Source organism: Phoca vitulina, unplaced genomic scaffold, assembly GCF_004348235.1.
Source record: "Phoca vitulina isolate PV1807 unplaced genomic scaffold, GSC_HSeal_1.0 scaffold9, whole genome shotgun sequence".
NCBI lineage: Eukaryota > Metazoa > Chordata > Mammalia > Carnivora > Phocidae > Phoca > Phoca vitulina.
In genome coordinates, this window is record NW_022589712.1 from 28,229,745 (window position 1) to 28,246,698 (window position 16,954).

General features: G+C 40.1%; 1 protein-coding gene across 2 annotated transcripts in view; it reads right to left on the minus strand.

Moving 5' to 3' along the window:
• Nucleotides 1-16,954, minus strand: part of PDE7B (phosphodiesterase 7B) — a 316,742-nt gene that overhangs the window by 75,448 nt on the left and 224,340 nt on the right. The window lies entirely within an intron of this gene.

The following is a 16,954-nucleotide window of genomic DNA, read 5'->3' on the forward strand; positions in this document are numbered from 1 at the left end:
CATTGTACATAACATAGTCGCTAGGGTTTGTAGAACTTGTTTTTTTGTAGGTTTCCTTTAATGTCTGTGTTCACTTTCCTTTGTGATGTGTCTTCTCCTTTCCCGATTAAGGGAGGTAATGTAGAATGGAAAGAGCACAGATTTTAGAATGGAACACACTGTGGCCAATTTTGGCTCAGACACTTGCTACCTGTACGATCTTGGGAAATTTATTTCTCTTAGCCTCAGCTGTCTCCCTTCAAAGTGTCATTGGTTGGAGAATCTAAAATAACACTAGCTGCCTTGCAATAAATGCTGGGTGTACTTATTTCTCAACTCCTGCAAAGCAAGGATCATGCATATTATGTGTTTGGCATTTTTCCATAGTGCTTTGTGTATTGTATGGCACATGACAGACTCTAAGTGAACGTCTTCTGTTGACAAGAGTAAATATAAAGACAAAATTCGCCAATTAGTACATAAAGCATGGAATTAGAGGAGAGGTAAAGATACATGAGATCTACTATATTTCTGGAAGAACTGAATCAGGGAAGGTTTCAGTTCCATGAGTAATGTGTCCGCTCCCATAAACTACTCTTTCCCAGACGTGAGGTGGCAGTGGGGCCTTAGCCTATGAGGAGAGAGGAGCGACAGTCTTCTCTCCTCCATTCCTACCTCCTGGAGTTAACCAGGCCTGGGTGAGATCCCCTTCAGCCATAACCCGCACCGCTGGCAATGTTTAAAATATCCCTTCCAGATGAATGTTGTGTGCATTTGGGGCTTACGAACTGCAAGCTGTGAGCCTCTGGACTATTCTGTGCTTTGAATTTTATATTAGTACCTTATTTAATGCTTTGTATAATCTGATATTATAGTGCCATACTGATATTAAGGAATGTTATAATTTATGGAATAAAGCAAAGTGGGAGGAGGAGGAAAAGATGGAAAGGTACTTTTATAAATATGAATATCATCTGACATCAAAGAAAGGAATGCTGTTAGCATGTGGCAAGTTCCTGGGGTGGATGGCCAGCAGCTACAGGGAAGCCACTGGGGAGAGTCAGAGGCTTTTCCTGTCTTCAGCAGCTTGTCTGGAACACCCCATGTTTGTAACACTCCAGAAAGTTTACAAAGCACTTTCACAAACATCACAGTATATTTATTTTCTTGTTTATCTCATTGGATCCTCACAATAGTCTTGTGAAGAGAGTCACTATTATTCTCCTTACTTTATAGGTGAGAAAAAGGAGGCTCAGGGAAGAAAGCAAAGGACTGCTGTTCACCTACCCATTCCCAGCTCAGGGCTCAGGCCCTTCAAAGGCGCTCAGTAGAGGCGCCTGGATGGCTCAGTCGGTTAAGCATCCAACTCTTGGTTTCAGTTCAGGTCGTGATCTCATGGGTCGTGGGATTGGCCCTGAGTGGGCTCCCCACTCAGCGGGGAGTCTGCTTGATGATTCTCTCCCTCTGCCCCTCCCTCCCTTGCCCCCCCTGCCCCGGAATAAGTAAATAAATCTTTAAAGGCACTCAGTAGACAGCTATTGATTTTAAGGGACTGCCTAAGTTTATGGTCCTTTAAGCTTAGAAATAGCAGGGCTGGTTCTTAAATCTAGGTTACTGAACTTCACGGCAGAGCTCTGTCCTCAATACCATTGGTTACTAACTTTAAGGAGTGTGCACACTTGGTTTAAAAAAAAAAAATCACAGACCCCCACATGATAGAAGGTGAAATTTAGCAGCTACTGAGAAAATACAGCATGTCAAAATGATATAATACATTCAGCATTGCCTAAATGATTTATATTTTAGTTTTAGAAGGTAGACATATACTTCAAAACTTCCGCATGGCTGAGACTGTATTTCTTTGGTCTACAAAGCTGGCTAGGCTTTAGGTTTGCTGACCTGTTGTGTCATCCCTGTAGGCTTCTCTGAAGGGTTTTAGGTTCACCAATTGGAAATCACTTGTCCACTTGTATTTTTTTCCCCTCAGTATCAGCAAAGCATTCCTCCTGACTTTGCAGTTCAGAAGGTGCCATTTTCCCAGAAAATCTGTATAATATCAATAGAGGTTTTAAAGCCTCTGCCAAAATTTACTCCATTCGTCCATCTGACAGTCTAAAGCAGAGGATGCCCATTATCTTGTAAGGCTTTAGGTTTAGGGAAACGTCGAGGAGATAACACCACATGGCAGAATGGGTGAAGGGAAGGCAATGCGTGAGTAATTCAGAGACTCCTGTTACTGAGAGGATCAATATTTCACCATCTTGGGTGGTTGTGGGCAAATCAATAACCACTTGGAGGTCCGGTTTTCTAATATTTAAAGTAATTAGCATAATTACAGCAGCTTTGCCTACCTCATAGGGTTCTTGTGAGGAAATTGTAAGGTGCATGAAAATAGCATGATGGGTAACAGTTATTGAATCCTTACACTGGACCAAGCATTTTACACGCCTTATTGAATATCATCTGCCCAAAAACCCAGCGAAGTAGGTGTTATTATGAGACCATTTTGCAGATGAGGAAAGTGAAGCCAGTGGAAATTTAATAATTTGTTTGAGCTTACAGAACTAATAAATGTGGAGCTTGTGCTCAAATTCAAAATTGGCTCTTAAACCCCATGTACTTAACCCCTCTCCTGTATTATCAGGGTAAGAAATTGTACAAATAGTTAAGCATTCACTTTTTATTGCCCAAGGTATGCTTTGATTGCTATTTGCCAATAAACCAAAGATATATTCATCATGATTCCTGGAACCTGAATGCCAGGGGAATCCACCCCCTTGATGAATTCGAGATTCAATCAGATAGATGTTGTTTATTTGAATAGCAGTCCAGCGGAAATGGGCTGAACGAGTAAGACAACCAAATCCTGTTCTGGATCAACAAGGCATCTATTATTTTCAAGTAAGAGATGGAAGGCAATTATTAAAAATATTATTCAGTAGAACTGAAATTACCTAGCAACTAATTTAATCAAGTTCTTAATTAAGTAGAATTTTCATGATTTAACACCGTTTTGGGGAAAAAGAAACAGTGAAGCAAGTTGATAGCAAGGACACCTAAATAAACAAACAGAACAAAACAAATCAACAGCAACAACAACAACCTACAAAACCCATACCTGAAAGGTTCCTTTTCAATGCTTGTTCTGTCTATAACTACAATTACGGTCTTGGAAGGGGATTACTCATAAACCTAATGATGGTCTTTAGGTGTAGTAAATAATAGTGTTTAAAAAGGATGAAATCATGTTAAAAATACTAGTAAGGCAGGAGGCAGGACAATCCTAAGTGGGCTAACAAAGCATTTTAGAAATTTTTCCACATGAACAGTTAAATACAAACAAGCCAAACATTCTGTATCTTGAACATTCTATTTATTGGAGACTCTGCTGAGGTGAACTTCATGTCTTAAGTATATATTTCTAATGTAGAAAGTTCTCTCCCTTTCTCCCTGCTTTTATGAGCCCCTTCTGATACTAAATTGCTTCAATATGCTCCAGGGAAGAGAGAACAACTTCAGCAACACCCGTCCCTGGAGAAGCAGAGGCCGCTGGGCTGATGTCCGAGAAACAGAACAAGTGGAGTCCTGCTGGACTGCTTTTTCTGGCCTCTGGTCTCACGCCATCATCTATTTACCTAAGGCCTTATATCCAAGCTAAACAATTATTTTGACTATTCATTAGGCCCTTGTTTAACTTAAGCAACTTTTTCTCTGGCAAGTGAAAGGTGCTATGGAAGCTGGGTCGGAAGTGTTGACAGCTCAGAGTCGTGTCCTCAGCCTGTCCTTATTGTGTTCCAGAATGAAACAAACAGCAGGGGAATTCTTATTTTGAAAGGGCTGCTTCTCTTTTGCCCCTTCAGGCCGAAAACATACCAGGTCGTCCTCGGGTATTTCAGGCTGCAAACGCGGGCGGAGGGCGGAGAGCGGAGCTGAGTGGCTGGGGGAGCCAAGACCCGGAGACAGGCACTCGCCGTCCCAGGGGACGTGGTTCCCGGATGGCCCTCTTGCCCGCTTGGCCTCTCGGGCTGTCTCGGCTTCATTCAAGCTCGCGCTGGGGAGCAGACGGACGCTCTGCGGCCTCTTACGTAATGGGCAAACATGGTGGAGCCTCTGGCAGCCACGGCGACTTACGGCGGCTGCAACACGGGCCACAGCATGAGAACCAGAGTCTGGCCCCCGTTGTGGGGTCAAGGTCACGTCAGGCTGGGGGGAGGGGGCAGGAAAGGAACGGAGCCGTGCCTCCTGTGCTCCCGCTGCATCTGAGACCACGAGGAAGGTGCTGCTAACAGCTGCGGGAAACACGGGGGGCAGAGTCCTAGCAGCGGTGTCGCTCCGAGCAAGGAGGATGAGCTGGTGGTCGCGTCAGAAAGACGCCACCGTGGAGCAGCCCAGATCCGGCGGGAGAGGAGAGGCTCTTGGAAAGGGTATTCCTCTGGGCTTCCTTAGGCAGTGCTAACGCCCGGCACTGCTGTGAACTTGCAAAATGGAGGCAGAGAGAACCCAGACCCCCGAATCGCAGCCAGGAGCTTTCATCAGCTGGCGGCTTCGAATATTTTAGATGACCACTCTCAATTAGCAAAGTGAATTATTTCTCCTGAGATGTTTATCTAGCCAAACAAAGAGGAGGAAGGTTGTGCAATTCGATCGCTCTGCAGATTTATGGCACAGTACAGGCAGCCAGTTTGGATAACTCAGGCCGAGATGACTGTTCTGAGTGCTGTGAGCTCGCCTGAGATCCAAGATGGTTGATTAGACCCGACTTCCCATTTGGGGCTTCAATCTTCTGTGTTGGTTTTTTGAGTGAGGCTGGGCCTGTCTGCTCGCCAAGGACTATGTGTTGAACTGGCTGAGTAGGTGGCTTCCTTCTGTTGATCCGTTGCACTAATTGTGCATCCCCCGGCAGTTGCTGAGAGGGCTTTGTGTATAGGAAAGAGACAAACCAGGAGTTGGGTGTTCAAAACCACACTTTTGGCAAAGGGAACAAAATACAGCTTCAGTTGCATGTGAAACAAAGTTCTTTCTTTTCTTTTTAGAAACCTTGATCTTTATATCAAAATCAGAGAAAAGAGAAATTTCACCAAGTCAGAGTGCCTGAACAATTGTGTATATACCACCTTGCAATTTTGGCTTAGAATTATTAAACACTTTATGATGAAGGTGCATTTTGGGACCTGAATGTTACAAAGGTGAATATATAAATAACAGTGCCTCTATTTTCTAAAGCAGGTGAGGTAGGTTTCAACTCAGACTAGACATTCTTCAGCTTGATGGTTATACAGAGGGAAAATGAGAAAAAAAAAGTTGAGGGAAAAAAAGTAACAATCACCAGGAACACAGGAGTCTAATAAAAAAGGTATTGAACACGAAGCCGCAGAAATGCCTGAAGAGAATTCTAAGAAACTGTAAAAGAACTTAAAAGAACACAAAGAAAGTGTCTTCCTATAAAGATTAAGAATGAGGGAAATAATGTGCTGAGTCATTTTAGGGAATATGTTATCTGGGTCTGCCTTAAGTAATGAAAACACGGTGTAAGCTTGCACATTATTCACTTATTTCTGGGATAATGCTTTTTAATTCTAGAATCTCTTCAAAGCAAAGTTTGTTGTTTTTAAGTAAATGTTATAGTTATGGATGTAGGTGTAGATAGATCTGTGCCTGCTCACCCCCGCGCCCCTTCATGATGCCTGGCGCATGGTAGGCATTCAAAAATAGTAATTAGTATTCCTACTTACTTACTGTTCTTCTGAGGTTCCTGCCTGGCCCCTCATCTCCCCCTCCCATGATAGTCGGTATTATTTAGGAGGATTTCTAAGTCAGGAACTGTTTTAAAGACTGTACATGTATGAGCTTGGCTAGTCCTTATGACAGTCCGCCTGAAGGAGATGTGTGTATCATCCCCCTTGTACCGAGGAATGCAAAGAGCTTGCCTGCAAGTGACTGAGTTGGGATTAGAAGCCAAGTGGCCTTGGGAGCACTTGGTCTCTAACCACTGCTACACGGGGCCACTATCACCATTCTCTACAGCAGTGACCAGTGCGATCACCCATGACATTATTCATGGTTTCCTTTGATCTCCCAGGCTGTTTCTCCTCTGTCTGCTGGGTAGTTTAGGGTCATAAAAGCAAGTACCAAAGCTATGTCCCGAGGAAAGACAAATGTTTATCCTGGTGCTTTTTCATGGGAGCATTGCAAGCCCAGTATGATAGGAATGCTGTGGTCCATGACATGGGAACCGATGAGTTCCCACTGGTGCAGGTTAGACCACAGGGAGTCTGGACCCCACTTGAGATCTAGGCATCTTGCAGGTCAGTAGAACTTTTGAGTAAGTGAGTCAGCAAAGGGGCCAATTCTAAGGAAGTCTCTGATAAAATCCTAGATTAATTCAGTTCATTTCAACAAATGCTCATTCACAACATTATACAAAGTGTTAGAAAGTAGGTGTGGAAAAGGGAAATACAAAGGTCCATAGGATGTCATCTTGGCACTCAGATAGTTAATCATTTAGAAGAGAGTCACAGAAATGAGCAAATATGGTATATGCTAGAAGAAGTCTAATGTTTAATGGTACTGGAATATTTGGGTTTGGATCCCTCTTTCAGAAGCATTGTAGGCTTTATGATTTTGTATGGATAAGTAACTTGAAAATTTCTGTGCCTCGAATGGCTCCCTAGTAATCCTATAAAATGTTTCAGTTGGTAAAATTGAAAGGTAATTATTTAATGTTTAATTTTTAAATTAAATATCGTTTTTAAATTTAAAAAATTTTAATTTCAGTATAGTTAACACACAGCTTTATATTAGTTTCATGTGTACAATATAGTGATTCAACAATTTTATACATTACTCAGTTCTCATTATGATAAATGTACTTAAATATAATTTTTACATTGAAAGTCCCTTCACATTTTAGAACTATGGTTGAAAGAGTGATTTAGACTCTTATACCAGGTCTTCAGTAAGCAAGTTTCTTACAGACAAGAGACTTAAATGAATAGCGCTAGTTTCAGAAACCACTTGTTATAGGAAGGGATGTTCTTTGTATCTGATGAGTGTGATAGATTTCTGGAAAAAAAAAATATGTATACACACACAGCAGGAGAGGTGGGGAGGAGAAAGAGAGGCAGAGGACAAAGAGGAGAGAGAGGAGGCTACAGAGAACCTGGACATAAGGAGGAATTGAACCCTGGGGCTGAGGGAGAGGAAGGTGTCAAAGATAGTTCCTAGATTTCCGCATTGCATCACTGAATGATTGGTTGTGCCAATTACAGAAAAAAGGAAATTCTCAAAGAGGCATTATTTTATGTTCTTCATTTGAGAAATGATACACATGATATTTATGACACATGGTAGTTTTGGCAGATAATACAATAGTGAAGAACCTTGGGAATAGTCTTGGTCTCATGGAGTTTAGTCTACTGGAGGGGACATCAAAGAACAATAATGTGTAACTTTGGAGAGTGGAACAAAAGAGGCATATATTGTGTTAAACTTATAATGGACTTCACCTTGCCAGGGAGGTTGTTTTGAGCTTCCCTGAGGAGGTGACATTCAATCTGAAATCTGTTGAAAGAATGCGAGTTAATTTCAGGTAAACATATATCCCAATTTTCCCTGGAAAAGCTTAGTTTCCGCCTTTTGTTTTGCCTGGTCTAATTAGTAATAGTGCCCCTTTCACACTCAGAAGTATTCTGGTTGAATCTTACATGATCACCCTGAGTGCAGCAATCCAGGCAGGTGGAAATGCATTTCTGAAGGTCTTATGGCAGGAGGATGACGTATCTGAGGTACCCTAACAAGACCAAGTGCATCACAGCAAAAAGACCAAAGTGTGTGATGGGATGTGATGGGGTACGGTGTAAAATGAGGTTGGATAGGTGTCAGGACTTTGTAGGACAAAGGAGGCTGAGGAGTTTGACTTTATTCCAAGAGAATTAGGAAGCTATGGATGAGTTTAAGGGGACGATGATGTTATCAGATTTGCATATTGAAAAAAACAACTGTGGGTACAGTATGCAGAATGGATTGGGAAGGGCAAGAATGGCAAGTTAGAGATCATTGTAATAGTCTAGGTGAGAAAAGATGGTAGCTTGGAGTAGAGAGGTGAATAGATTTTAGAGATATTTAGTAGGTAGAATTGACACATGGTGAGGAATAGCATATAAGGGCCGAGGGAGAGGGAAATAGCAAGGATAATTCCTAGATTTCAGGCTTGCATAACTGGATGACTATGCTTATCACAGAAAAAGGAAATTCCAGAAGGACCAGATTTGGGAGGAGAAGTTCATGTGCTCAACTTTGGTCACACTGAGTGTAAGTGTTCCTGAGATTTCAAAGCAAAAATGTCAAGTAGGCAGCTAGACACATGGGTCTGACACCAAGAGGGAATGTCTGGAATGGAGATATAAATTTGTAAGTCAGATAAAACTATGGGCAGGTATGAAGTTGCCCAGGAAGGGAAGTGAGAAGTGAATAGAGCCTCTCACCCAGCCTTGAGCAACTATAACATTTTTTTTTTTTTTTTAAAGATTTATTTATTTATTTATTTGAGAGAGAGAGAATGAGAGAGAGCAAGCACATGAGAGGGGGGAGGGTCAGAGGGAGAAGCAGACTCCCTGCCGAGCAGGGAGCCCGATGCGGGACTCGATCCAGGGACTCCAGGATCATGACCTGAGCCGAAGGCAGTCGCTTAACCAACTGAGCCACCCAGGCGCCCGAGCAACTATAACATTTAATGTCTTGTTAGAAGAGGAGTCTCTGAGGGAGAAGGGGAAGCCATGGAGGTAAGAGGAAATCCAGAAGCTTGTTGTGTCATGGAAGATAGTAATTCGAGACGGAGGGAATGGTTTTCAGATAAATCTTGCTGAAAGGGTAAGTGAAATGATGATTGGCAAAAGTCCATTGAATTTAGTCAAGTGACTATATTGAGAAATAGAAGCCAATTAGTTTGGATATCACACGGAGTTGGGAAATTGTGAAGGTTTTTTTTTTTTTTTTATTAAGGAGCAGATATTTAGATGGATCTTAAATGATAAGCAAAATTTGGAAAAGTAGCACGTTATATTGTTGGCTTGCGATTCATCCAACTGTGATCATTGAAATCAAGAGAAGGGATTTTTAGGGAAAAAATCATGATGATCTTAAGAACAATAATGATCACTAAGAATGATCTTAATAACAAAGCATAATTTGAAAATTGCACAAAGGACAAAACAGTCCAAGTCATGAAAATGCCTGTAAATTTTTGTAAAATACGTCGATACCCTGTCTAATCACTTCCTATACTTAAATATACTTCAAGAAAAAAGTTTAATGAAAATCACTGCCAAGAAAAGTATTTGTTGGGAAGAAAACGATGGGCCTATCAATTGAGAATGAATAAATATAATTAATAAGATAAAATACTGGCCAAGTCCCAATATTGCTGAATAATTTCTTGTTTTTTTGAACATTGAATAATTTGAGAGAAGTGTTTTAATCAATTGTTTGTTTTCATGTGCTTCTGAACTTCCTGAATCTGGCCGGGAACAAGGACAAACCTGCCAAAATACTGCAAGAAAAGATGTTGCTGATCACAGGGAGGAAATACTCGAAGTCCCATGAGATAGTGTGTTCTTAAGAGACTTCCACACCAAGTCTGCTGACCTCAGAAGGACCATCGGGCCACCACAATCCCTGCTGAAGTCTGCTCAGGGCTAGGAGGTATTTGGGAGTTCTTCTTTCACTTCTGTTTCTTTTCTTTTCTTTTTTTTTTTTAAAGATTTTATTTATTTATTTGACAGAGAGAGACACAGCGAGAGAGGGAACACAAGCAGGGGGAGTGGGAGAGGGAGAAGCAGGCTCCCCACCGAGCAGGGAGCCCGATGTGGGGCTCGATCCCAGGACCCTGAGATCACGACCTGAGCCAAAGGCAGACGCTTAACGGCTGAGCCACCCAGGCGCCCCTCACTTCTGTTTCAACATAGCACTTAGGATTATTTTAATCTTCAAGTATTGTTCATTTTTTTTTTTTTTTTCAGAAGGAAAACAGATGACAAAAATGGACTTAGTAGGAAATGATTGATTTGATTATATTATATCCATGTTATAGGTATTATTTTGCTATTAAAGCTAGTAACTTTTATCTCGATAGTAATAGCTAACATTTATTGAGGATTTAGTATGTGCTAGGTAATGTTTGAAGTACTTCTCATGAACTAACTAATCCTTTTAAATAATTCCCTTAGATAAATATTGTTATCAATATCATACCTGAGGGGTAGAGGCGTTAAATTACTTTTCCATGATGACCTGGCCCAATGAGTGTGAAGGCAGATTTGAAACCAGGGTGACTGGCTCCAAAGCAAGTGCTCTTAACTAATATGGTTCCATCCCTGTTCAAATATGTCTTGATCTGAAGTGGAAGCTATGGTATATTGTTAAGGTATGATGGGTATTATATAGTATTTAAAAACTGTATTACAAAGTAAAGAAATCAATAATGTGAGAAGCTATTTACTACCTGTATGACCTTGGTAAGTCTTAACCATTCTAGGCTTTATGAGGTCTTTTGTGTTTCATTAAGTAAAGATAATAATATCTGCCCTGTATACCTAATCAAATGAAATCACATGGATAAAAGTACTCTGTCAATTACTATGTAATGAACTTCTATTATTAAGAATATTATTGTTAATGTTACTATATAAAAAACATACATAAAAGACATTATATAAATTCTATATTGTATTATGCTTTTATTGTTTAAGTAGTAGTATTATTGATATTGTTATATAAATCTGGATCAGTGTTAATGTATATCCAAAGTGAGGAACATTATTCTTTGATATGTAATTGAACATGTGTATTAAGAGTACTATAGTCAAATGCTCTTGGAAAGCATAGAGTTTTAACAAATTAAACTTTTAAAAAATTGCAGTGTTATAGGGGCACTTGGGTGGCTCATTCGGTTAAGGGTCTGACTTTGGCTCAGGTCATGATTTCAGGGTGCTAGGATCAAGCTCCATGTTGGGCTTTCTGCTCAGTGGGGAGTCTGCTTCTCCCTCTCTCTCTCTCTCAAATAAATTTTAAAAAATCTTAAAAAAAATTGCAGTGTTATGGAATAAATTGTGCCTCCCTCCCATGCATATGTTGAAGCCCTAACCCTCAGTACCTTAGAATGTGACTCTATTTGGAGATAGGCCATTTAAAGCACTGATCAAGTTAAGAAGAGGGTGTTAGAATGGGAACTAATCTAATCTGATGAGTACAGAGGAAAGACCATGTGAGAAGCAGCAAGAAGGTGGCCATCTCCAAACCAAGGAGAGAGGCCTCAGAAGAAACCAAACATGCTGACACTTCGATCTTGGACTTCTAACCTTCAGAACTGTGAGAAAACAAATTTCTGCTTTTTAAGATGCCTAGTTTATAGTATTTTGTAATGACAAGGTCAAGAGGCTGCTTCTACTGGCAAAGAAAACTCATCAGAATTTAGGGGTTCTGTGTCCTCAGCTTCATCAGGACCTTCCCATATGTCCCCATTCCTATTTCCAGGATCCCATTCCTTCCCAATCAAGGCCCTCACTTTAATAGTAGACACCCTGCAATGTTGGGAATTCAAACTGTAATTCAGCCACTAGCATGATGAGATTCTGGGCTTGGTTTTCAGGAATCTCAGCTCCACAGCTATAGGAAATAAGTCTCTTTCAGAGCAGACATAGAAGCTTGCAGGTCATTATGTGGTTTCTTGAGCTGGATATTTTAATCCCTCAGCTCATCTTTTTCTTTCCCCACTTTTTCCAGCAACATTAGGAGCAACCAGCCAATCTCATTATACTTGTTAGTTTGACAAAAATGCTCAAAGGAATCTTATATATGGTTACCCAGAAACCTGTCTCTTCTAAGTATTTGATCAGGGATATCCAAAGTTTTTTCATATCTCTATTGCCACATCACAACATGCATTATCAGTGCTTTATTTATTACTGGGAAGAGGTTGATAAGCATCTTTAAATCTAATCAAATTAGAGATCTAATTCCAGAAAACCGAGAACCAATTCAGAAAACTCCTTAAGATTCTGTTCCTCTGGAACCAGTCTTGGTACCTAAATCTGTATTAGTCAGGGTTCTGTTTCTCTGGAGAATCCTGACTAATACATGCAAGATTTTTCAGATCCTTCAATACACTGATGTTTACTGTGAATATCCAAGAAGGTGAGATTACACAGCATTTCCCAAACACATTTGTCCACAAAATATGTTTTTCAAGTGTCTTCTAAGATGACTGTTTTGAGGAAAATAATTGGCTATATATCGTTCTACATGGAGCTTGTGTGTGTGTGTGTGTGTGTGTGTATTACTTAGGTAAAAATCTTAGCACGTGAGGAACTTAGAAGTCCTCTGACTCCCTTTATAAGTACCATCACCTCTTTAATTCTCGTCCATACAACTAAATCTACACCTCTGGTTCTAATTTCTTTTTTAGGCTACAAATCAGCTGGATAGTTATTCATTTATTCCTCAAAAATGTTTCTGAGGAATATTACTCAACCTTAAAAAAAAAAAGTTGAGATCTTACCATTTGCAACAACGTGGATGGACCTAGAGAGTATTATGCTAAGTGAAATAAGTCAGACTGAGAAAGGAAAATACCATATGATTTCACTTATATGTGGAATCTAGAAGACAAAACAAATGAATAAACAAATAAAAAGCAGAATCAGACTTATAAAACAGAGAACAAACTGATAGTTGCCAGGAGAGAGGGGTGTGGGGGGATGGGCAAAATAGTGAAGGGGAGTGGGAGATAAAGGCTTCTAGTTATGGAATGAACAAGTCGTGAGAATAAAAGGTACGGCACAGGGAATATAGTCAATTGTTCTGAAATAGTGTTGTATGGTGACAGATGGTAGCTACACTTGTGGTGAGCACAGCATAAGGTATAGAGATGTTGAATCACTAGGTTGTACACCTGAAACTAATTTAACATTATGTGTCAACTATACTCAAAAAAATTTAATTTAATTTAATTTAAAATTCTGTTCAAGATCCTGGGAATATAGTAGTGAACAAAACAGACAAGGCACAACTGCTCTCATAGGGCTTAAGATTCTACTGGGGAGAGACAGACAACAGACAAAATCAACAAATAAATTGCCTATAGAGATGTGATATAGGTGCTGTGGGGTAAAATAAAACAGGGAAGGGAAGGGCTGAGGGAGTGCTGCTTGGTCTGGGTGGGTGCGTGTGGGTTGCAGTTTAAATAGAGGAGGGTCTTGGGAAAATTGGACAGCCACATGCAGAAGAATGAAACTGGACCATTTCCTTACACCACACACAAAAATAGACTCAAAATGGATGAAAGACCTACATGTGTGACAGGAATCCATCAAAATCCTAGAGGAGAACACAGGCAGCAACCTCTGTGATCTTGGCTGCAGCAACTTCTTGCTAGACACCTCTCCAAAGGCAAGGGAAGCAAGGGCAAAAATGGACTATTGGGACTTCATCAAGATAAAAAGCTTTTGCACAGCAAAGGAAACAGTCAATAAAACCAAAAGACAACCAACAGAATGGGAGAAGATATTTGCAAATGACATATCAGATAAAGGGCTAGTATCCAAAATCTATAAAGAACTTATCAAACTCAACACCCAAAGAACAACTAACCCAATCAAGAAATGGTCAGAAGACATGAACAGACATTTCTCCAAAGAAGACATACAAATGGTCAACAGACACATGAAAAAGTGCTCAACATTGCTCAGCATCAGGGAAATGCAAATCAAAACCACAGTGAGATACCACATCACACCAGTCAGAATGGCTAAAATTAACAAGTCAGGAAACGACAGATGTTGGCGAGGATGTGGAGAAAGGGGAACCCTCCCACACTGTTGGTGGGAATGCAAGCTGGTGCAGCCACTCTGGAAAACAATATGGAGGTTCTTCAAAAAGTTGAAAATAGAGCTACCCTATGACCCAGCAATTGCACTACTGGGTATTTACCCCAAAGGTACAAACATAGGGATTCAAAGGGGCACCTGCACCCCAATGTTTATAGCAGCAATGTCCATGATAGCCAAACTATGGAAAGAGCCCAGATGTCCATCGATAGATGAATGGATAAAGATGTGGTATATATATATACAATGGACTACCACTCAGACATCAAAAAAAAAAAAAAAAAAGAAATCTTGCCATTTGCAATGACGTGGATAGAACTAGAGGGTATTATGCTAACCGAAATCAGTTGATCAGAGAAACACAATTATCATCTGATCTCACTCATATGTGGAATTTAAGAAACAAAACAGAAGATCATTGGGGAAGAGAGGAAAAAATAAAACAAGACGAAATCAGAGAGGGAGACAAACCATAGGAAACAAAGTAAGGGTTGCTGGGGGGGGAGGAGAGTGGAGGGATGGGATAACTGGGAGATGGACATTAAGGAGGGCATGTGATGTAATGAGCACTGGATGTTATATAAGACTGATGAATCACTGACCTCTACCTCTGAAATCAATAATACATTATACATTAATTAAAAAAATATATATCAGAGTGAAAAAAATAAATTTGAGGATAATAAACAGAAAAAAATAAATAGAGGAGGGCCTAAGAAGACTGCTCTGAGGTGACTTGAAACAAAGCCTTGAATAGAATTGCGAGGAACCATGAGGCCTTCTGGGAGGAGCATTTCAGGCTAATGGAACAGCAAGCACAAGATCACAAGGAACATGCGTGGCATGTTCTAGAAACAGCCAGGAGGCTGGCATCCTGGAGCAGAGGGAGTGAATGGAGAGCAGGAAGAGATAAAGGCGGAGAGATGACAAGCCAGGAGAAGCTGGGCTGTGGGGGAATGATAGACAGTTTAGGAACTCAGAGAGAAACAGGGAGACACAGAGGGCTTTGAATGACAGAGCGATAGGATTTAATGTTTTTAAAGGATCGCAATCGCTGCTCTGGGGGAGAGATTTATACATTTAACAGATCCCAAAATGAATGTGCTATCTTTTTCTATAACCCAGGTCCTGCCTTGTGTCCTAGTCATGGCAACTTTTTGTCTCCCCTGTCCCCATGGGTGGTTTTAACTCAGCAGGGGGATAGGTGCTCTCTTAGGGCATGAGTGTGCAGGGCCTCTCTATACAAGAGTGCTAAACCACAATAAATATTCTCCTGGCTTCACAGAAAATGGATCATGGCACATGGCCACGTGGCTATTTCATTCACACAAGTTGTCTATCAATTTTATAAGCATATAAGATACAAATACATACATTATAGGGAGAAGTATAATTTACAGTATTTTATTTTATTGGTAAAATTAATGGAACTGATCCTTGCAGGCTACACACTTGGAAGAAAGACCTTGCCACATATTTACTTGGAGTAAGGACTATTCAGGAAGCAGATAAAATATAAAAATCAAGAAATATTGGCTACTGTAGAAACAGTCCCAGAAAGCCACACTTGTGTGACTGGAACTTACTAACTCGTGCCAGGGATTGAACTTTCTGCTGATCTGCCCAATGAGAACGCTGCTCTGCTCTGGGCATATTCCTCCCGTGACGGTTACATGGCCATCATAACTTGGAGACCAAAGTGAAGTGGTGGTACTTCATAAACAGAGATCATTTGATGTTTTTTCTTTTAACTGAATAAAATTCAGACAACGTTTGCCTTTTCCTAGTTTTCCAACACTCTTTTCATTCTCCATAATTTCACAAAGATTATTGACAGGAGTTTAGCAAATATATCTGTAAATAGGTGGGATTATAATTCACTAGACTCAGAAACTTGAAATTTTGCAAAATGGCTGTCATTTTTGTTTGTTTGCTTTTTACTTTCTTGGGCTTCCATTTCAACCCTCCACACTGACCCCTTTTAAAAACAGAGCTGTACCTTTTTTAGTTTGAATTAATTCTTTTTGACAAGAAGAAATTTTTAAAAAGTGCCCTGAGCTTTTACTACTTTCTCTTTACTACTGTATTCTTACAAGACTTCTGCTCTTAATGTCTTGCCATGTCCTAGGCCATGGACTGGTCCTTTTTCATTTTTGTTCTTTAAAAAGCATTTTTATAAATCCTTTTAAAATCCTCTTTCTAACTGCTTTGTGTCACACATTTATGTTTGCTTTTGGTTAGATAAAACTTTCTCTGTCTTTTATGCACGTTACTAATACTTTTCAAATATTAGAATTCGGGGCACCTGGCTGGCTCAGTTGGTGGAGTGTGAGGCTCTTGATCTCGGGGTTGTGAGTAAGCACCCCATGTTGGGTGTAGACATTGCTTAAAAATAAAAAAAAATCTTAAAAAAAGATTAAATATTTGAATTCATCAGAGAATTTTCTGTGTACCTTCATTGGATTCTTTAGGCAAACCTCTCTACTCTTGCTTAGTGAAGATATTTTGTGATCTCAATATAAAATGATTTCTGTATTTCTTATCTATAAATGCCAAAGTTTGAGAGTTTGTCTTGGCCATTATTAGGAAAACGGTGTCTGAATTAACGGAATGGTTACACATTAAAATAAATTTGTCTTTTAGAGTTTTCTGTCCTTATCAAGTCATATATCTGATTTTAATTGACATATATATCTCACTTTTTGAAATTAACATCTAACAATGCTCAGCATTCCATTTTCTGTGACTTGCACTCCACCATTTTCCTCTTACGATAATTAAACCAAGAGAAGTAGTTCTTCATGTCCAAACCCAATTACATGATTTTAATCTATTTGAATGTGAGAACTAGAATTGAAAAACTGATATGAGGAATTCTTAATCTCAGGAAACAAACTGAGGGTTGCTGGAGTGGTGGGGGGTGGAAGGGATGGGGTGCCTGGGTGATAGACATTGGGGAGGGTATGTGCTATGGTGAGCACTGTGAATTGTGTAAGACTGTTGAATCACTGACCTGTACCCCTGAAACAAATAATACATTATATGTCAAAAAAAAAAAAAGAAGATAGTAGGAAGGGAGAAATGAAGGGGGGTGG